Here is a 22,750-nt window from a genome sequence, read left to right as displayed (position 1 = left end):
AAAATCTTAAATATTTTTTGGTTTATACAGATAAGTACGATACTGAATTTCAAAAAATTATGTAATCAAAAAAGCAACCGTGACACTTGGTCAGTCTAACTGCTGCAAACGCATCGAAAATCAAGGATGCGCTCATATACAATATAATAAAATATAAACACACGAAATAAATATTATATTTTGAAACCGGTGTGGATATTATGATAATTATGCGGTGTTATGTAGGTAGGTACCTCAATATATATATATTTCCTACTTGCGAACGGTCGCTTTGGAGGTATGTTACGCAAAACCGCGGTTTACAGCTGCGATGCAATTTCGTCGTATTCGACAAGGAAGCCGGTGACCTCATTGGGGCCAAGTGTCTATGCTGCCGGCGTGCGTTTAATATCCTGCAGTACAATAATATCCTGAGTCACAGGGGTCGTCAACCGGGCCAAAATAAACACAATTTGTTGTCAATTGAATCGATCGAATTAATCGCGCTATCAGAATGTTTACGAATCAGCGGAAGAAAAAAAAAATCCGATAATCGCATCCCGTTGAAAGAAGAGGCCTTAAATAAAAATTCATAAAACTTGTTATTGTACCCAAAGTTCGAACTCATCTAGATCAAAATGTTTACGGAAGAAAAATATAAAACAACAATCATCATTCAGTCGAAGGGGAGGATGAGAAAACAGAAAAGGCGACCGCCGTGTAATCAAAAATAAACACAATTTTTTGTAACCACGAGTCACGACCAATGCCGTACATAAATCAAATTCATCGGGATCGGGATATTTACGAGTTGGGCGATGAAAGAAAAAGATAAAACAATAATCATCCGTTGGTATGAGAAGTTGGGAAAACAGAAGAGGCAACCGAGTTTTGTAGGTACAAGGTATAAATGTATAATAGTAATTAGCTACTATATATATAGGCAACATTATATATGTTATAGGCATAGACGTGCTTAGACTTATGTATTAGATGTGACTTCTATTTTTTTGATCACTACCCCTAAAAATGTATATCTACTCAAAATGCATAAATAAAATATACTCAAACAAAAAATTTAAATGTATTTTAATGTGATTATACTTCTAAATTCCAGCTGCAGTCAGATAGAAAAGACATAAGGAGATAATCTTTTTTGGACCAATTTTATGATTTCTACCTCAAGGAAAAAATCCATTGTGGCAACAATGCCCTAAAAGCCACACCTGTGTGCAAGTCTATATGGTTGTAGGTTTACCAAATTAGACATGACGAGTATGTAATATAAAATATTAATATTTAATATGTGCATCCTATTGCAGCATTATTGTTTCCCGAACGTAAACGTATTATGCTCCCACAAATTATACATTATTTCCAAGACAATAGACAAAAATAACCTATACCTTCAATGTGATATCATCGAACGTATTGTGTGATCCTTGACACGGATGTTAGCAGGACCGAAAATATACGACTGACGAAATGTGTATGGGGTGTCCTTTTTATCACTATAATATAATATGTTTGTGCATCTGCAGCGATAGGTACGCTTATTGTCACAAGGTTAGGTTCGATACCTTTAGGTAATATCAGATAGTTCGATAAATATGTTTATTTTTTTTTAGGGAACGCGTGGATAAATTACTTTGATTATTATTATCTAATGGTCATATTATAGTTATAAATATTATAATAATATTAATGGGAATAGGTCACAAGTAGGTAGTTGATTTTCTTTTGTGATTCAATTTATTTTTTCTTTTCAATTCCTTTATTAGTTATAATATCATAATTCATAACACACTCGACTTCATCTTAATATTGCTATATTTGAAAAACATTCGAGGAAACAAACATCCGAAATGATCCGTCAAAAACTACTCATTTATAAATACGTTTCAAAATTTCAAATATTATAACACGTTTTTTGCAGATTAAATAAAATATGCACAGTAACCTTATTATTGTTCTTTATTTCATTATTTATTATTATCATAAGTTAAAATGTACTTAATTATAAAATAGTATGATATTATTATTTGTTTACAGTAAGTTATTATAGAACACAGACAATATAAGGCATTAAAGGCACTTAAACAATTTTTAAATCATCTATGTACTTGGTTTTATTGTTGTATAATATAGATGTATCACTTATTGCTTTGCTTTATGAACCAATTAATTATTAAGTTCTGCCTATTCAAAACATTCACCAATATTCAAAAGTCTGACAACTAAAGTATTTTCATAGATCAAATTTCTTTAATAAGACTTAATACTTCATTTTTTATCAGTAAATTTGTTAATTTCGAAACTTTAATAATATTATGTAGGTATTAGTGTATACATATTATTTTAAGAATTAATGATAACTTAATTAAAACAAAATTTTATAAATCATGATATGAAACTTTGAAATCAAAATAAAAAAAATATATTTATATAATGTGAACGCTGAATATTAACGTGGGAAAATGCAAAAAGTATGTTTGTTTATAATATACCATAATTTGTTGGTTTTCTTACGAAATGCCATAAAAAAAATGTACAACAGTAAGTACAATGTTAAAAATGTAAGTACATATAGGTAAATCGTAAATTTTCTTATTACCATGTGCATTTTAAAAACAATAACAATCATTTTAATGTGCCGTAAAAATTACTGTTATAAAACCACATAATACCATAACGATGCCACTTGGGTACAGCATATTATTTTAATATATTTAGTAGGTGTTAGCAGGGTGAATATTTTAAATTTACTATTTATTAAATTTATATGTTATAAGTATTTTTAGTTTCGATGAGCAAAGTACTCCGAAAGATGTTGGTCAGTGGGCAGCCCATAATTTAAATTATTATATAAATTACCCACTAGTTTGATATTTGACTTTTATTTATCTAAATTTTCTGAAATATAATCTGTTTAGAACTATGAGATTAAAAACGTATGGTATGTTCCAAAAATTATAATACTCAAGAATTATTATTAATAACGATAAAAAATAGTAAAATTACATTTTTCCTTAAAATATCGTTTTGTGATTTTAAACGGCGTAAAAGAAATATTTCAAAAAACTTTACATAAGATTCGTAAAAATTAGTTTCTATTTTTAACAAATCATCTTTTACATACCTTAACTATTTTTAAATATAAAAAAAATCAAACCAAATCCATTAAAAGAAATGCGAATAATATACCACTATTCGAAAAATTTGTTGATGTGTTTGAAATATCTTAATAGATTTGGTACATTAAAATTATAATCAGCATTTATGCAATAACGTATACTAATAGGTAATAATAATATACATAATAATTATATTATATATTATACTGTTTTCAAAGTTCATGATTTTTAATAACAATACATAATTAAAAGTTAAATAAGTACCATAAACGTAATTTAGTAAATAGTAGGTACACGAGTCACAAAGTTCACAATATAAAGAACGAATACGACAACATAATAAACCTATACTTTACTAATCGATTTAAAATATTTATTTTAATTGAAAACTGTCATAGTTTTGATATTTTAAATTATTATGCTATTATTAATGTTATTTATACATATAAATATATTACAGTATATTAAAGGTACCTAATATATGTGTAATATATTATATTGTGTACAGCAAGGTGGATTGATATCAATCCACCTTGGTGAACGCTATGCACAGATATTTACTCAATATAAAAAATAAAATAAATAATGCTGTATTGACTATAGAGTTTAATTTCCAGAAATGTACTATCATTCATGGGTATTTTGACATTATTATTTTGTACGAAGGTCTTAACAAATTAATAACACTTATCAACTTTTTTGTTTAAAAATACGTTCCTTATTCCATGCATTATAAATTATTTTAATAGTTACACTGCATATTCTTACAAAATAAATAAAATGTAGTAACGCGTTGTGTAGCATAAAACGTAAATACGTAATCCTTTCACGATAATAACAAACATAGACTATATTATAGACTACTGTCTATACTAAAAGCACATATTGCATAATATATTTAAAACGAGTTTACTGGATATAATATGAAGAAAGACCTAGTCATATTTTCGTCTTTATTTTGTATATTAGGACGCCACACCGAGGTTTGTTATCTTTATCTTCTCACACGTGCAGCATGCAAAACATGTTCAGTGCACTGATCGGTCATAAATTATTGGGAATCGTTTTTAGAATTAAAACACCTATTTTCAAAATGTAATATTAAATAAATATTTTCAAGAAGTCCAGTAGATTTGTATAGGTACACAATAAATTTAAAAAATATTTTTGGTTTTAAAATGCTTGGAATACATTTTTCCAGTATCTAATTACTAATTTTAAATTGCGATGATTCGTTTTATTAATAATGAATTTTATGAGATGAAATTAGAAATATTATTTTATTTATACTAACTTACAACTATAACTATAATTGGAATTTATTTTTTTATTTAGCGTTTAGGAAATACACTTAAAGGGCATACGGGTTAAGTTGTGATTAGTATTATCGATCTCAGCTCGAAAACATCTTTTTTGAAAACCTATAATACGAAGTACGATTGGTGATACTGGACGAATTTATAGGCTCCAGTTGCACATCAAAATCTTATAATTTACTTTTTAAACTTTAAAAAATTGCAATCTGAATTTAAATAAAATTTCACTGTGCGTTTAGACACATAACTTTTTTTTATTGTTTGATCTATTTAATAATTGAACCTAAACAAAAAACTAAACTAAACTAAAAATGTTTGTAAATATATTATTTAAAAAAAATTTAGAAAAATTTAGTTTCAAATTAGTGGGTGGGAAAAAACAAAACATCTTCCCAAAACATGTAAACTACGCTCAATAGCAGTAATATCCAAATTTTTTGCATACAATATCGTACACATTTAGGTCATGTGAAACCATACAATATGATGGTTTATTGATATGGGTATAATATATAAAGTCTATAGTCTTAACATTTCGATAATTTCGTACATAACACAATGTTACATAATTGTATTAAAATTATTCATAATTGTCATTTATCCTTAACAATGAGTCGTTAGATACTCATTATGGTCAAACGATTAATTTAGAACAAGTATTTACATACATTATATTAATACAATTATAATAATAATATGTACCTATTACTGTGTAGGTAAAAATGTGTATAGTAAATTAAATAATAATACTAATCTACTAGGGGAAAGAATATGCCATCACTACAAAAATGTTTTGGGTTAAAAAGAGAAGAAAAGAGAAGAAAAGATACAGGTATCGTAAAAAGTAATGTCAAATTGAAAAATTAATGTAAATACTTTAATGAACTGTCTTGTGCATATATATAAATATAGGTTAGGTCATTAGCCCCATTATATTGTTTTCGAAAGAATTGACTTCTATATATTATTATTCTTCAATAAATTAGCCTTAATGTTATGGAGTTCAATAAACTTCATAGAAAATCGATGTAGGTACCTTGGTGAAATTATTCAAAAACGATTCGGCGGCTATTGATGCATCTGTCCAAAACGATCGTACGGTGTGTTGGTATTCGTATAATATAATTTGGTATTATATAGTTTAATCGTTACTATATTTTTGAACGTATTTCAATATATTTGATGCGATAACTATTAATATTACGGTGTTCGAATCGTTTCAGTCACACACTACTACATGCATATAGGTACGTTGAAAAATACCCAGTCAGAAGGACTTGTGTCGACGGGAATGAAACTGATCGGTTGGAAAAAAAAAAATTCAACGACAGCAAAAATATTCGTCGGGAACGAAAGCCGAGACTGCGCGAAATACTTATCACTGCAACGGCGAACGTGCGTTTCGGCGAGCCGTTCGATTCAGACTACGCGCCACCGACTAAACACTCTGAACCGCTGAGTAGGTATAGGTATATATGTAATAGACGGCGGTATACCGCTCCGCCGGTTACCGGGCGCCGCGCGTTACCACGGCAACGCATCAGATGACAATTTTTTTTTGGTCGTCACGACTAAGATTAAGAGCACAATATTATTTATGCGATACGAAACGTCGGGTGTTCAGTACGTGATTAAACGGTGTGCAGTTGCGACCGCATGTCCCATCGAAATTCGACAGGTGCCCATTATTAATATTAAACGTTCGACATTTTATTCATACGTTTAACTTAATTTATTTGCTGTAAAAAAATGTAAAAACCTATAAGTATATATAGTTATCCAAATACACTGAAACCTGTATATTATAACGAACAGTCGCGGGACTATCAAAAGTGTCCGTTATTGACTGCAGGCACATTGGAACACAATAAGCATGATTTTGCCTGGACATTAAAATATTGTCCGTTCGACAGAGTTGTCCGTTCGACAGAGTTGTCCGCTGTTTAATAGACATCCATATTGAACTTTCAATAGGTTTGGTTTTGATTTTATTATCCGTTTCACGGGCTTGGGCTTTGAAAGCTTCAACTCCCCCCCCTATTTCACAACTTAATACCACACATATTATTATGTTCAATATTTATTCCAAGTAATTGAAAAAGAAATGTCCTTTTGGAATTATTTGTTGTTTTTTTTAGTTTTTCGAATTAGGTAATATCAATATTTATCTAAATAGGTATAAGTATCTGTATTTTTTCAATCATCCTATGTTTTAACTACCTACCTATTTTAAGTTTAAATGATTGCATGAGGATTTAATTTCAATATTAAATACCTATTGATAAGACTTATTTCTTCATTTAGTGTTATTTTATTACAGGAATCAATTCAGTTATTACTATAGTATCTAAATAAAGTTAATGTATTTAAAATACAAGTTTGATAATTTTAAAAACCTAAGAGAATTTGTTACATATATTCGAAAAAATTCAGAGAGTGGTGAAATGTGTAGAGATTACGAAATTAAATAGAAAAATAATGAATTAATAGTATTTAATTCAATCTTCTAGTGATTATATGGAACACAACTTTGAAAATGTTATTATTTATAACATATTTAATAAAATATTGTTGTGCAAAACTTTTGATTAATAATTTAAAAAAATAATGTATTAAGTAGTGGTATTTTTTGATTAGCTTTTTATTAATTATTTGTAAATTTGTTATGATAAACATATAATTTCATATACCTATAATACTAAGACTTGCAGTTTTTATCCAAGGTTACTAAAAATTATACTCAAGCTATATAATATATATATTTATTAAACTTTAAGACTCTGTACCCATATTTTTTTTTATGAGTACTTAAAATTTCAAAAACTACACAGCCACTTAAATTAACCGAGCTTCGTTCAGTATTGTCTTTTCAATGCGGTGCTTTGTCATTGCTTTCAAATTGATCGTATAATAATACATACTGCACTGCACTATCTTGTTCCAAGGTGAGCAAAACACCTGTTCTCAGTATCCTGTCGGTATTTTTTTTTTATAATATTATTTTAACTTCTAATAATTAAAAAAGCAAATATATATATTTAATTCGTGGTGATCAATTTAATGGCAGTCCTATTGAATGCAATAATAAATACTTCTAAGTGGACTGTTATTATATTAATATTATGGTGTGGGGTATATAATATAGTTTAAGGTCAAAAATAGGTATGAAGTTAATGAAATGTAGGTTTATATTTGACCGTCGGACATGTTATACGATGTTCAGTCATAATAATATAAGAACGTCACAACATCGGGAAACCATCATATAATAATTATTGATGTCATAAACATGTCCATGGGTCCATTTAACAGAAGTTGATAAGAAAAACACATTTTGTATTTATAATATGGATGATCTCAAAGTTTTGTTTTCATATATCTTTAAATAAATAAAATAAAATATAACATAGAAGGGTTAAATTCGAAAATCCTTGACCGCTCAAAAATTGACTGCTTTAAATTTTTAAATCAGGGAACTCTCTGTAGTATAATATATTGTTGTATAAATAGTAAGTTTTGAGTAGTGAGTAGGTTGGCATTGAGCAAGTTACAGTAACAGGATATGTGTTAAATTTTAGTTATATGATAAATCGTTGTGTATACAAAATAACGATTCTGAATGAATGAAATAGGTGAATGATTAGCATATTATACTTCTAAGAATTGTTTAGATTAATATTTAGATTATATCGTATGAGTCAACTTCTACCAACCATAGAATAGTGTATAAGTAAGTAATATAAGTATATAAGTATAAAATTCCTTGGCTTAAATAACTTAAAATTAGTGCATCATGCGCTTTGAATATTTCATTAAAAAAAATTACATTTTAAGTAATGACAAAAAGTTTCAATTCTATTATTATATTTTTTTAGATCAACTATAACAAATTAATTAAAATCGTTTTTGAGAAACCTTTAGAGCTGGTTAAAAACAGTTATAGACTTAAACAAATTATCCACTAAATTCTCTACGGTAAAAAGCGGGAGGGGGGAGGTTCTAATTTGAAAAAACAAAAGTTTGTATCGCCATTGGACAGTAGTACGAAAAAATTCAAGAATTTGAATAAATTAATCACAAAAGGAAAAAATCGGGAACTAATAATTATAATTTATAATCTGATCTCATAATTTCATTAAGATCTAAATTCTACATTTAAGCAATTTTGTTTTAGTATACAGTATACACAAGCAATCATAGTTTTTATTAGTCTAGCGAGTCTCGACATTATTTTGCACTTCATTAGTTTAGCTTTGTAAAGCTGTTGATATAATATAAGCTATGGACAAAATAGTCAAGTTACAGCCAATGCAATCGCCATAAAACTTCGAACATGGAAAATTGTTGCTTCTATTATTGAACAGATTTGGATGCAATACAGTTTGAATTTAAGGTGTAATAGTTATTATATTATACGATGTTGAATTTGTTGATTTTCTCGAGGAAATCATTTTTACAGTTATATAATTGTGTAGATTGGAGAAGACATTTCCTTATGATTGTAGAGTATCCTCCAACTATGGAAAACACAATTCAATTTTAAATATAATTACAAATATTAATTAAATATTATAACACTTATTATAATACCAAAAATATTATTCTACTGTTATGCAATCGTGCTAATACTTCATATTTTAAATCAAATACAATTATTTATTTATTATTTATGCATTCAAGGTCAAAAATATTCCTTTCCTATAGGAGAGTTTTGCTCTTCAGTATCCAGCAAAATATAATTACATTTATGGGCTATAATATTACGTAAATCAAGATAGAAGAGCAATTCAATATGGGAAGTAATTACTATACAGTAGGTATTTACAAATTTAAATATTTGCTCAGCCCAAATAAATCTTTGTAATAATACAGCTTATAATAATATAATTGCTGCTTATGGTGGTACATAAAATGATGTTTTTTCAAATACTTATAGAACGATTTATTCAATTTTAAATATTTAAGTTATTGATAAAACAACACATAGGTAATACAAGACATTGTGGTATGTTTGATAAATAAATTATTCAGAACACAAATATATGTAAATTATTGAGATAATATCATATACCTAGGTACCTAATATATTATGATGGTTAAGTACGTATAACCATGAACCGTTTATTTTATAATAATATATTAAGGAACATAACAAAATCAATGTTATAAAGTATAAATAAAATATTGTATTGTAATTTATTGAAAATTAATTAATCTTATAAAAAGTAAGGTGACAATCGGCAAAACATTATTGTTTAATATATTTATTCGTTGCATTTAAAATTTAACCTATATCACAATTATACAAGCTGTATATAACCCTCAACAAAGATTAACCATGTCAAAATGTATTATATTCTGGTTTAAAGTGGACCTGGTATTATTACTCTCATTAGTGATCAGTGATTACAAATTTAATTTCAGAAAAATTAAAAATGCGTGCTGATAATATAGTTAAAATATATACAATACACATAGTATAATAATTTAATTAATAATAAAATACAATTAAGCAACTATCATATCCATTATAAACTACTAAATTCTGGAAACTTACAATTAATATTTTTATGTTTTTTAATATACCTATTAAATCCTTAGCGAAGCGATAAATGTATTGGATATTTGATTTTACTCTGATATTGTAGTTTCCGCCACTCAAAGGCTTGATAAGTATAGTATAGGCGGGCATTTGATTCCCAAACCTAAATGAGTGAATATTAAAATCTGTAGTAAAAACTTATTTGAATCTCCTTTTGATGACCACGAGTACTGCACAAAATAATTGTTTTTTACAAGAATCCGCAAGATTTACACTCTATAAGGTCTCATTACTCTCGAACAATAACCACGATAACGAGTACCCACTAGATGTTCGAGGGTTAGATCTCTTTGACCTACTTGCAACAGTCTTGCTGCCTTTACAAAAAGTGTTTTTGTCGTTTTTGCCTCGAACATCTCAGTGGGTACACTGGGGTAACTCCAAAAATAAGGCAAATGTATTGTTGAAGGAAAACAAGTAACTCTTACTTAAAAACAAACTGAAATATAAAAAATTATATATTTATAAATTATACCAAAAAAAACAAAAATAAACCGTCTATGAAACAGTTAGTTTGATGGAGAATAAAAAAACGTCCGTGCTACAACACTTTAGGAATAGTCGATAGTCCAGATGTCGTCGTTGGCGTCGTCTTATGCAATAATTGAAATTTTGTTGGCTCGGCGTTTTCTTTAATAAAATAATAATTTTGTAGGCAACGAGTGGAAAGAGTATAAAATAATAATGTCTACTGTGATATTTTTTAAAACTATTCGTATATTATATAACAATGTGTTTTTTGTTCTGTCTGTCGTCACCTTTTAGGACACTAAAGATACTTCAAGTTCAAACTTTGGAGGTGGTTTCTCATAGAGAATTGGTTCTAGTTGTTACTTTGTGGGTCAGAAGTAAAAATTACCAGATCTATTCAAAATAACACAAAACAAGTATGTTTGTAGGTATTTGACAAAATAAATTTTGTTTTTTTTTTGTGTAAATCAAATACGAATAAACGTACATACTTGAAATGTAAGATGAGATATGTTCACTAAACTTTTATATTAACATAAAATAGACCTTTGACGATTAATTTTAATTTTTTTTTCTATAAATGTCAATAAAAACTTTTCGATGTGTTGAAAGATTGAAAATTTAATTAACATATGCATGATTTTGTTTTTGTAAACATATTATGCAGTTCAAATTTTGAAAAAATTTGTATTTTAAACAAAGAATAAAAATTATTAAAAGTTATTCAAAAATGTTATTCGTTAGGTTTCGTTAGGTTACATTACATTACAGGTTAGGTTATTTTGTACACTCAGTGGCATATTATTTAAATTCAATATTTTCGGTAACAATTAACTCAACCCACGGTTTTACTAATAGTATAATAAATTACTTTAATATAAATATATTAATATAATCATAAAATATAATAAGTAATATATAGGCTGACATGCAGACGGTCTTCGCTTAGAATGGTTTTTAAAAAGGGAACTATTCAAATGTAACACTTACATTATACAGTGTACCTATACACTTTAATGACGAGGCAGTGAGGTATACTCGACGCCTACCGTAAAGTAACCGTAAAGTAGAACCCTTTTCCCTGTTTGTTAAAATTGTTATTGTAATGTACCTAATTTATAAATATTACAATTTGTATAATCTACTATAAGTCTATAAATACTAAAGATAAATGTACTTTTTTTCATTATACATTTTTATAAACAATTGTTTTATGTTTAAGTATTTTAACCATGTATAGATAATTTAATAAAAAATACCATTATATTTTGATTGGTCATTGTCATCGTTTAGAACAAAATAAAACTACCGTACAAAAAAGTTGATACTACAATTTGTAAACGAATATTTACTACGAGCAAATGAAGGTTAGTGTCGTAAAATTTTTAATTTTACTCATTATCAATGATAACAACAAATAATAAAATTATACTTTATTAAATCAAGTCAAACCACTTTTACTGTAATTGTGAATAATATTATTAATATTTGTATGTAGACATTATTTCAATTTTTCTTATTTAATTTAGCTTAAATTGTATGCATTTTATCTGGCCTTATAATACGTTGGAATGGTTCAGAACATCAACAATTATCTGTCCGACCGGTTTTTTCAAAATAATAATGTATTTTCTTCTAAAGTAGACAAAATAATGCTCTATATTTATTTGGTTTGTTTATAATAATAATATATAAGTCTGTACTTTCAATAGGTCAAGGAGAAACTGAATCGATCTACTTCAAAATGTAATGCATGAAATAAATATTTTGGCATTATAAGTGCTTTATATGGGTACCTACGTAATTATAGAATAAATTGTGATAGGTATAGTGTCTATACTTATTTTAATATCTATAATAATTGTTTAAATAATATTTTTTCGATATCTCCATGAGTAAGATTTACATTTTAATTTCGTCGGTTATTTGTTTTATGAGTACCTACCTACATATTCATATTTTAACATATTATATAATGCACATATAATTATTTAATTGTTAGGTATTCAAATGGTTTATAAACAAATAATTGTGTGTTTTCACACAAATTCACTGCATGTGGTTGTTTTTTCGTGACATTTTACAACAAATTTATAATAATTATTCGTCATATTTGAGGTGGAGCGATTGGTTGACATTTTGAAAACGTGTTTGATAAGGAAGTATTGGTTTCAGAATTATATACTACCTATTATAATCTGTCCGACGATAGGTCGCACCGATTCTGCACGTCCCTACCGGACACGTCTTTTGCAATGGTGGATCCGGTCTCGATGGCCGGATGTTGCGCTCACGGACGAGCAGAAGATTGATTTTCGTCAGACTACGGTGCGTTCTCACGTTGGACAGAGTATACTCACTCGTCCTTACTCATTAGTCTAAGGTGAAAAAACAATTATATAATATTAACGATTTACCGGAAAAATATAAAAAGTGTAAGTAAATCATGTTTTTTTTTAGTATACTCTAATTACATCTACCTACGGAAGTGGGTTTAATATGATATTTAACCTTCGACTTGACAATAGGAGGTCATTTAAACTTGAAAATATATGAGACAGTGTTTAATTATTCAGTATTGTTCAAACACTTGTTGTGTTTAGCACTAAAATGTTATGGTATGAAACTATAACACTATTAATTAAATATTATAACATATAAAATCGCTCTTCATTCAATTTTCATATTTTCGGAATATTTATTTATACATATTATTAACAATGCCTTCAGTAACTAAAATTGTTTTTGTATACTTTGTTAACAATTATACTTATACATTTTTGTCGAAACCACCAATTATCAGTTAATTTATTCTTAGTTGGTATAGTATTATTATTAATTATTTACTTTGATTTTATAACCAAAGTTTATTTGTATAATATTACCATTTGTAAGTACTTTAATTTAATTAGTATGATATTATTGTTGTTTGTTTAGTGTTTATGTATAATTTGCATTCTTGTTTGTAATGTTGTAAGCAACAGTAGGATACCTAATATTTAGTATTATAATAAACATGCCAAAAATGGGATAGACCTAAAATAAAATACCAATATACCATTAAGTTACAGTTAAATAAACACTTAGTAAATTAACAAGCTTGGTGTGCCGAAAATTTTCATTTTCCTTTTTACACTCATAATTCTACACACATTTGTAGCATATGACTCATATGAGTCTTATATAGGTAGGTATTATGTATTTAAGCATTTGACTGCATCAAAATCCCTCCTTAGTAACCATCGAATATAGTTTTCCTAAAAATAAATATTTTTTAAATCTCGAGAAAATCGTTTTGTCTCGTTCACCCTTGTACAGACAACAGACAATACCAAAGATATTCAAACTTTTTCATTCCACTGTTCCTTCGTCTCTACACTCCATTTTTGCAGCTCTCGAATTATGAAGGGCTAAAATTAAAATTGTTTATTTTTAATGAAATATTATTTATTAAAAAAACATAAATATAATAGACGTTATTTTTCTATGTCATGACTCCCCTTACAAATACAAGTGACGCACTGTAATGTGAATACTTTTGGACTATAATAAGCATTGAGCATAATCGTTGCACGCATAGTGCATAAACTATAATATTATTTCGAATACTCTACTTTTTATAGATATTTTTATTATTTATTAATTAAGTACGGGTTAGGCCCTAACCAGATTACAACAGAAATGAAGGGTGAGTGTTGGCTAGGCGCATTAGATTATTCCGGCTGTAAAAGTTAGTAGATCGTTTAGAAACAGAAAATGGAGCAATGCAGTGGGTTGGACGTGGAGTTACATACAACTTGATAAGGGAATGAAGTTATGTGGATCATCAGCAAAACTGCCGATAAGATTTTCTAGTAACCTTATATAGCTGTGTATTCTTCTATCAGCCAGAGTTGATAGACCTAGCTCATGGAGAACTGTAGAGTAGTTAAATGCATTTTAAATAATTATTTAAATACTTTTAGCAGGTACTTAACTTATAACTTTTTATTTTAAATACTCGCAAAGGCTCTCACAAAGATTATACCTTAAGTTCAAGGGCCCGTTGAAATGAATTAGTAATTTTTGAAATTTTAAAATTTTAATAGGAATACTTATTTTGTATTAAATAATATTTTATAGGGTCCGAAAAAAACATTTTAAATGTAACCCAACATTTTATGTGTGGGTCTGTACCTACCTACTTAAAAAGAAACCATTTTGTACATTAAAGCAAACTTAAGGTGGCATTTTTTCGTTTGACCATTGTTTGGTCAACTCCGCAATAATAATTCTTAACTTTTACTACCTACCTAACTTTAACTTTTTTTTTAAATACTTGTAATTAAATACCTACCTTGGTATCTACTTAGAGTAGCGATTGTGTACATCAAAGTATGCGGCACTAATGCACTATACTTCTCGTTGGACTATTATTCGGTGTATCACACAATAATAATTTTTCATGAAAATGTTGTTTTTCATACCGAAAGTGGCTATTTGAAACATGCATATTCAATTTTAAACATGTATATTATTGATTTTCGGCCCAACCATTATCTCATGCAATCGTTGATTTTAATGCTTACCTATAGTCCATAAGACCTCAACAAGGAACTAGACGTAATAATATACCTACGAACAATACGAGATTTTACGAGGTAACCATAGATTAGTTAGTTTTCCCTGATGTACACGGTTATAGTCACGCAGAATATAACTATATACTGTACATAATATACCTATTTATTCTAACATTGTGTGACTGTTATTATCTTTACTTCTCAGTTCTCAGGTAGGTACGTGTATTTTTCAAAAGTATCTACATTAAAGTGTGAATATTATCCAACTACAAATAGTTAGTAATTACATTATAATTGCGATACATTATAATATCTTGTATCCTGTAATATCCGTGTTATTCAAATCATTAAAATCTGAATAATAATCTATAAACAATGGATTTTTTTTATTTTGTATTAAAATCCGGTAAAATCTATACCATAAGCAAAATAAAATGTGAATTAGTAAGTAATGTATTTTATTATAGTACTCTCAAAGTTTATTGCTGAATATTATAATAATGATTAACAAAATGTGACTTTTATACTCAGATAAAAACGTATTATTCTGTTATGAAATCAATTGAACGTTCTTTAATCATTCAAAATTAAAAAATTGAAGTCATAATCATAATAAATGTTACTTTTCTTTCGGAGTTCCACTTTGTATAACCTTGTAATTGCCATTGCCCAGTGGATATTATAAACATTTTTACTGTACTGCTTAAAATATTTTATTGATGATACAATAATTAATTATTGTACCAATATTATTGAGCAATGAGATAGTTTTTCGGTAATCGACTTAATACGATAATTAACAAGCCTGTAAATTAATTTATTGTATTCTACAAAAACTCCGCACCTCGCAGGTAAGGCACACTAAGTAAGCTACACTATCCATATAATTTAAATAAATTATAAATATATTTAAAAAAGAAAATCAAGGATTGCTCATTAATGTAGGTATATATTTTAACTCCTGCATTGATACTCATCAATAATTAAAAATATATGCATAATAATCTATGTATTATAACAATTATGTCTAATTTAAACATTTTCAAAATTATGTATTATGAATTAGACTTATTTATATAAAATATCAATTTAAATGTTGAAGGTTTAATCTTAATGTTTATATCACCGTGATGATAACATGTAGATATCCACATAATTTACGTCGAGTAAAATATGCCGTTACTTATATCAATAAATATTAACAGTAGAATTTTAGTTCCGGTGTTTGCATATCATATACCATCGTAGGAAAGAAGGGAGTTAAGGCCATGTGTTTTACTTTGGTTTATTCTTCTAAATACCATGTATTTTATATTCAAATACAACATCTTAAAAACCTTGATATTTTGTGTATATTCGTATTAAACAATAAATACGCCAAGCTCTAAAGAATATAAATGTCAGTTTTTATATTGACTTACAAACATACCACTGCGCTTTTAGATTAATTTATTAAGACAAAACTATATTCTAACGATTTCCTAAAATCCACAAGGTTGTTCTTCAGACTTATATCTACAATTAGTTTTAAATTGTTGTTAAAACATACCTATCGACCATCAACCAACTATTATAGTGCCTACCGGGTAGCCTTAATAAAATACAAATAGTAAGGACTGCCGACTAAGGAGTTAATATTTGAAAAGGTACAACTTGCAGGTATTGAGTGTTTGATAAAATTTATTTTTTGTATCAGGTTGGAATATGCAACTGTCAACCACTATTATACCTAGAACCCCTATAGCCTATATAGACAGAAAATTTATCGTCTTTTTACAATTTGAATTTCTATGCATGTAATAATTATTAGCATTGATTGACGCCTATGAATAATTTATACTTATAGTGTAGACTGTAGGTCTAATATCTATTTTTCTTGTACATTTTTATCATACCAACATGTTACACTAGTGACAAATATTAATGCGTTATAATGACGCATAAATTATATTATATAATTAATCATCAAAAAGAAAAACCTTTTATCACGATACAATTTAAAATAAGAATACAAATAGTTCATGACTTAACTGTAAACATAGCGTATTAATACGGAAAAATGTTACCTATTTGAAATTTGAATAATTGAATTTCTTTCTAGAAAAATAGATTATAAAATACAATGTAATCGTACGTAATTCATAAAATATTATACAACACTGTTGTGAACAATCGCTGTATCCGAGTAGTGTGATTTTTTGCTCCCATTTTAATATTATTATCAGGTAGGTACCTATAATGCGGTAATATCACTATACCTACTTATACTATATATCTTCCTACTTGACTCAATGTCAACAATTGTCACGCATATTGCTACAATATGTACATTGACATTATTATAATTTATGTTATTATATTATAATTATTATGACGCTTGGATGTTTTTACAAACCTTACATTTTAATGATTTTTAAAATGATATAAATTGACATAATTTACTGTGGTATTTATCTTATCCTAGTTTAAATGTATGAAAAATACGTCAATAATAGCATAAAAGTTAATTGAAAATAATCTAGATTATTATTATAAAATGAGACGTGCACCATACCTGATGTCGGTTTTCAATATTCCAATAACCTTTATAATTATATGAATTGTACAGAGGTGATCTGAAAAAACTTTAAGCCGACTTTTATGAACCAAAAACTATAAACGAAAATATCGGTAGGAAAATAATTATCTATCTATGAAAAAAACGTTACAAACTTTTTCGAACGAATGAGACGTGTAGGTAATATACGATTCGCGTACGGCGGATAACTCAGTGTCTAACCATTACACAAAATATCACACCAGACACACCAAGAGCGTTATTCAGACGGGTTCACAATTAATAATATATTATTATTTTATATATTAACAGTGAGGCGAGTTGTGATCAAAAACTATATTGCAGAGCTGTATAATTTTGGAGTTCACCACGTAAGTATAAAAAACGAAATCATAAAACTATATAATATTATGTATATTGTATGATATGCGTATATAATAATAGATTCATAATTAGGTAGGACTGCTCGACCGCTGCTGTATAATATAGTTTTGGGCACTGCCGAACAACATCATATTAATGCAATGAAAAGTCACAAGGTAAAGGACACGCGTATTCGTTCAAAAAAATATACCGAATACGCTAAGCAGTTCGTAAAATCGTAGGTATAAAAAATATCATGAAGGTAGGTTCCTGTATTCCAAGCCACCAATTATTAGATAAAACCATAAAAGCATGAAAATGTTATTTTTTTTAATGAACAACTGGGTGACTGCAAACATAGCACAATCCTCAACACAATTTATTATGATATTATGTGTTTATATAATATAATATAATACATTTTATATCGTAATAGAGCTTATAATAGTTGTACAACACAAACATTTATGTTTATCTGGTCATGTTCTATTATGACGGTTTTGTATTCATTTCTACGGCCTCAAACAAGTAGGCACTACACTGATGGCAGTTAATGTTGAACAGCGATAAGATAGCCGGTTAACCTATCGAGATTTCGAGAAAATAAAATACATTTACGACGGGGAACAACAATATTATTATTATTTCGAGATTTACAAATTGAGATTGTAATATTTTGTTTGGCCAAAAATAAAAAAAAATCCACTTACATTTACAGCACAATAACACAGCATTATAATAACTTGTGGAATATAATTATATACTCTCTGCTGCGAGTAACCTTCTCGGTCCGCGGCAGTGACACACTATGCTATATTATGATACTACACTGCACTCCGAATGCAATTTTTTTGTGTCTAATAATTAATAAATATTGTATATTGTATGATGACTCGTACATATTTATGGATATAATATAACCTTAATAGTCTTAATAATAACAAATAATTTCTTATTCAAAACACTCAATGAGTTCTGGAACAATACTGCCTTCAACTGCTGTTGCCGATGTATAAAATGTACACATATAATATTATATATTGTACGTCATATATTTGAAATTGTCATTGTACTTACATGCAATAGGTGTAAATCTATACCTATAGAAAAAAGCGTAAAACCAATCAACTGGAATTGTTGGTATTGTGTTGGATACGTCTATATATTTGTAATTAATGATACTATTTAATGTGTTATGTATATATGTGACTATATGTGTACGTTATTTAGTATATTATATTATTAAAATATTGTGTCTATGATAAGCGCGTAATAAAAAGCTAACGTCATATATTTAACAAATCAAACAACTGTATAAATTCGTGCAAAGAAGCGCCCATTAAGCAATAGGGGGTGCGAGTGGATGACATGTCAGTCATGTACTCGTATCACCCCTAGACAAATATGAAATGATAGTATTTGTTTTAATTGCCTATTAATCAATTTTTTTTTATTCAATAAAAACAATTTTGTTGGTCCCCAGTTTTGTTTTATGACGTTGTCACCCCCGTAGGTTCTGATTGACGGGTGTCCTCCTGGAGTCCGAGTAATGTATCACCGTCAACTGTCGCCGAGTATGCATTTATGTGGCTGATGGCTTTATATAAAATGCACTAAAAATTCCGAAAGTCGAAATTCGTATAGTTATTTTACCAAAGGAAAAAATAGGACTGAGCATGCTTGGTTCATCACTCTGTAAATAAACGATACATATACACCATATACGCCATATATTCAAAATTGTCATTATACAATGCAATGTAGGTAAATCTTGAAATCTATACTAGAAAAAGTGTTAAACCAATCAACTGGAATTGTTGTTGTTGTGTCTGATGTACTCCATTTTATACTGTGTGATTAATACCTATGAAACTATTTAATGTGGTATCTATGTGTAACTGTGTTTAAGTTTAATATTTAACAGGTTTATATTATTATTTTATTGTGTCAATGGCAAACGCGTAACAAACAAACGAACGCTATTTATATTTAAGAGGACGCCACACGGGCAAACGAAACCGAGCAACGACCAAGAGAATGCGCTGTTAATAATTGTATCAATTTGAGTCGAGTATAGTGTGTATTGTAATTTAAGTATAATATCTAAGTATTACAATTTACAAGACATTTAAATTGAAATACTGTGGTAATTAACTGGTTTTTGTTATTTTTTTGTATTATCTTTTTGACAGTTATAATATTAGCCTATTGGATAAAAGTAATTCTCATCAATAAATAACATAATTATTGACTAGTAACTAGGAAAACAATTTTATCCATTTTAATGGGAAAATGTAATTAATTTGTTTGGCTTTAAAGAACAACATCGAATAATTCTGTAGGAAATTACTATAATAAATTGTATTATATCTTTTATATTCTATGTATAATCGCTTCCAGATCGTTATGGCTGGAGAGGTGGGTCGTACTTAGGGACATTTTTAGGATCAATCATTTCTGGAATCTATAGTCCACGAGAGTTATTAAAATATAACATAGCTCAAATCTCGCTGTGGGCGCAGTTACCCGCCCCGTAGAAGCGTCTGTGATGGGTCAATAATAATAATGTATAAGTTGTCCAATATACGAAACCAAAGTCATCTATTCATATTATTATACAAGAAATGAGTATTCAGTTGATTTTCCATTCCATAAAACCAATGTGTACTTCAAGAACAAAAATGAATAGTTATAATATTCTGAAAAATATGTTGATCATTAACTATTGTGAAAACAATAAAAGTGGATGGGCGTATTATTAAAGGTGGTAAACACATCTAAATAATTACATGCATTTAGATTTAAGACACATGTATGCCTTATTGTAAACATTTTTATTTGAATAACTCAAGGTTATGTTTTCATAATAACAATTTTATTATTAATTTATAAATAGGTACGTGTATATTGGATTACGTCAATAAATACTTGTGTTTTACAACCCTGCTTGTGTCGTCTACCATTTATTCTTACTATAAGATATATAGGTAGGACTTATGATTAAAAGCTTTATTTAGTACTATAAGACTTCTGCGCCATCTAAGGTAAAGTGCACACGATTTTGGAATGCATTGAGCACAAACAATAACTAAAATTTACTCTATCGTCGTCCTAATATTTAAAGGACTCGAACTACCAATTTTTCGTTATTTAAGTAGCATCCGTTTTACATATTATTTTGCATTATTTAAATTTTAGCATTTTTACTTTAATGTAAATGCTTACACGCGTGTGCATTAAACTGGTCAGTGGTTACATAGTACCTGTTTGATGGTTGATTGTCTATAAGTTTGTTTTGCTTATAAATATTAATGTTAAGTCTTTTGTCTTTAGTTGTTTGACGTCCTGACCTTTGTGATTGTTAGTGGTATTTTCGATGAGATACGGACGGTAAGGTGGGTCGGGTATAATACTTAGGTTCGAAAGTAAAGCGCGGGTAATTTTGAAACGGATTAAGAACAAATAATTTCAATTCACTCTATCATCGTCAAAATATCGATTAAGGACTCTTAATTAGGTCTTTTATTAAAAATACCAACCGATTTTTCGTTATTAAAGCAGCTTCCATTGTACAAACTATTTTGCATAATCTTAATTCTAGCTGCATTTTTACCTCAATATAAATGCTTACACCCATACGTATTAAACTGGAGTTACATATAACACCAATTCTGTTGCTTTATAAAATTATAAGTTTGTATTTGCTGAAAAACATTAATGTTAAGTATTTAGATGTGTTTCCGCCTTTTCAGTGTTCGACGTCTTGACCTACGAGATAATTGGTGGTATTTTCGATGAGGTAAGGATGGTACGGTTGGCCGGGTACTTACGTAGTGTATACCTAGTGTTGGGCATATCATTGTTACATGTAACTAAGTTATGTAACTCTGTTACTTTTGTACCTTGAAAATAGTTACAAATTTTCCAGCAACTTTATATGAAAGTTACGAGTTACATTGTGCTTTTTGTGCTTTAATAGTTCATAAGTGGAATTCCAAGATTAAAATGAAAAAAATTAAATTCGTCATTTTGGTTCACAATTAATATTTCCAGTGGATATTCAGTGGTTATACGGTCATGGCTGGTTCATCTTTTTTTCCCTAACATAACGGCCATATAGTTTTTTACCTAGCCCGTAGCCGGTCAATTTATTCTTTATACATTTAGTATTTTATATTTACCATTGTAACGTTTAACTTAAAATGTAAATTAGTTTCATGACTGTATCTAGTTACTGAACATAAAAGTGTCTAACTTGTAACAAGCTACATATAGTTTAGAGTAACTCTTAACTTGTAATCAGTTACAATAAATCGAATATCTTGCCCAACCTTGAGGATACCTACTCGTCCTCACCTCCTCAGTCCTCAGAAATGACAGCGTATTGGTTCCTATATACTTATGTATTTTATTCTTAGTGATAAGGCGAAGAATATCGTTTTTTTTATGTAACTATTAACTATTTTGACTCTACGCGTTCACTTCACATATCTATTTACGTGGTTAAATTGTCTAACCAAGTATCATGACGTACACGTCGCTTCAACAAAGGGAATATTAATTAAGTCGATTTATAAGTATACATTAAGTTGAACAACATATACAGACTACCACATATTATAATATAATTACGTATAATATATATAATATATTATATAATATTATACTTGTTAAAAACCGTTTAGCTATAATCATTGCAACCTTGAACAGTATAATGTAGTATGATGAACTTATCGCACAAGAAATCATTGAAACAACCATAATAT

General features: G+C 28.2%; 1 protein-coding gene across 2 annotated transcripts in view; it reads right to left on the bottom strand.

The window, feature by feature from the left end:
- LOC111039819 (ATP-binding cassette sub-family G member 4-like) overlaps positions 1 to 17,643 on the bottom strand; it is a 44,662-nt gene extending 27,019 nt beyond the window's left edge. Inside the window, exon 1 of one of the 2 annotated variants that reach the window (XM_022323461.1) lies at positions 17,619 to 17,643. The gene's annotated coding sequence lies outside the window, so the exon portion shown is untranslated. Of the gene's footprint in view, positions 1 to 5,465; positions 5,877 to 17,618 lie in introns of those variants that run through there. The other variant, XM_022323460.1, reaches the window with a different exon arrangement.
- Positions 17,644 to 22,750: the final 5,107 nt, after the last annotated feature.

The sequence above is a fragment of the Myzus persicae genome, unplaced genomic scaffold (assembly GCF_001856785.1).
Source record: "Myzus persicae strain clone G006 unplaced genomic scaffold, MPER_G0061.0, whole genome shotgun sequence".
Classification (NCBI taxonomy): domain Eukaryota; kingdom Metazoa; phylum Arthropoda; class Insecta; order Hemiptera; family Aphididae; genus Myzus; species Myzus persicae.
The sequence above is the reverse complement of the archived record's forward strand: the minus strand, read 5'-3'. Positions and strand labels throughout refer to the sequence as shown.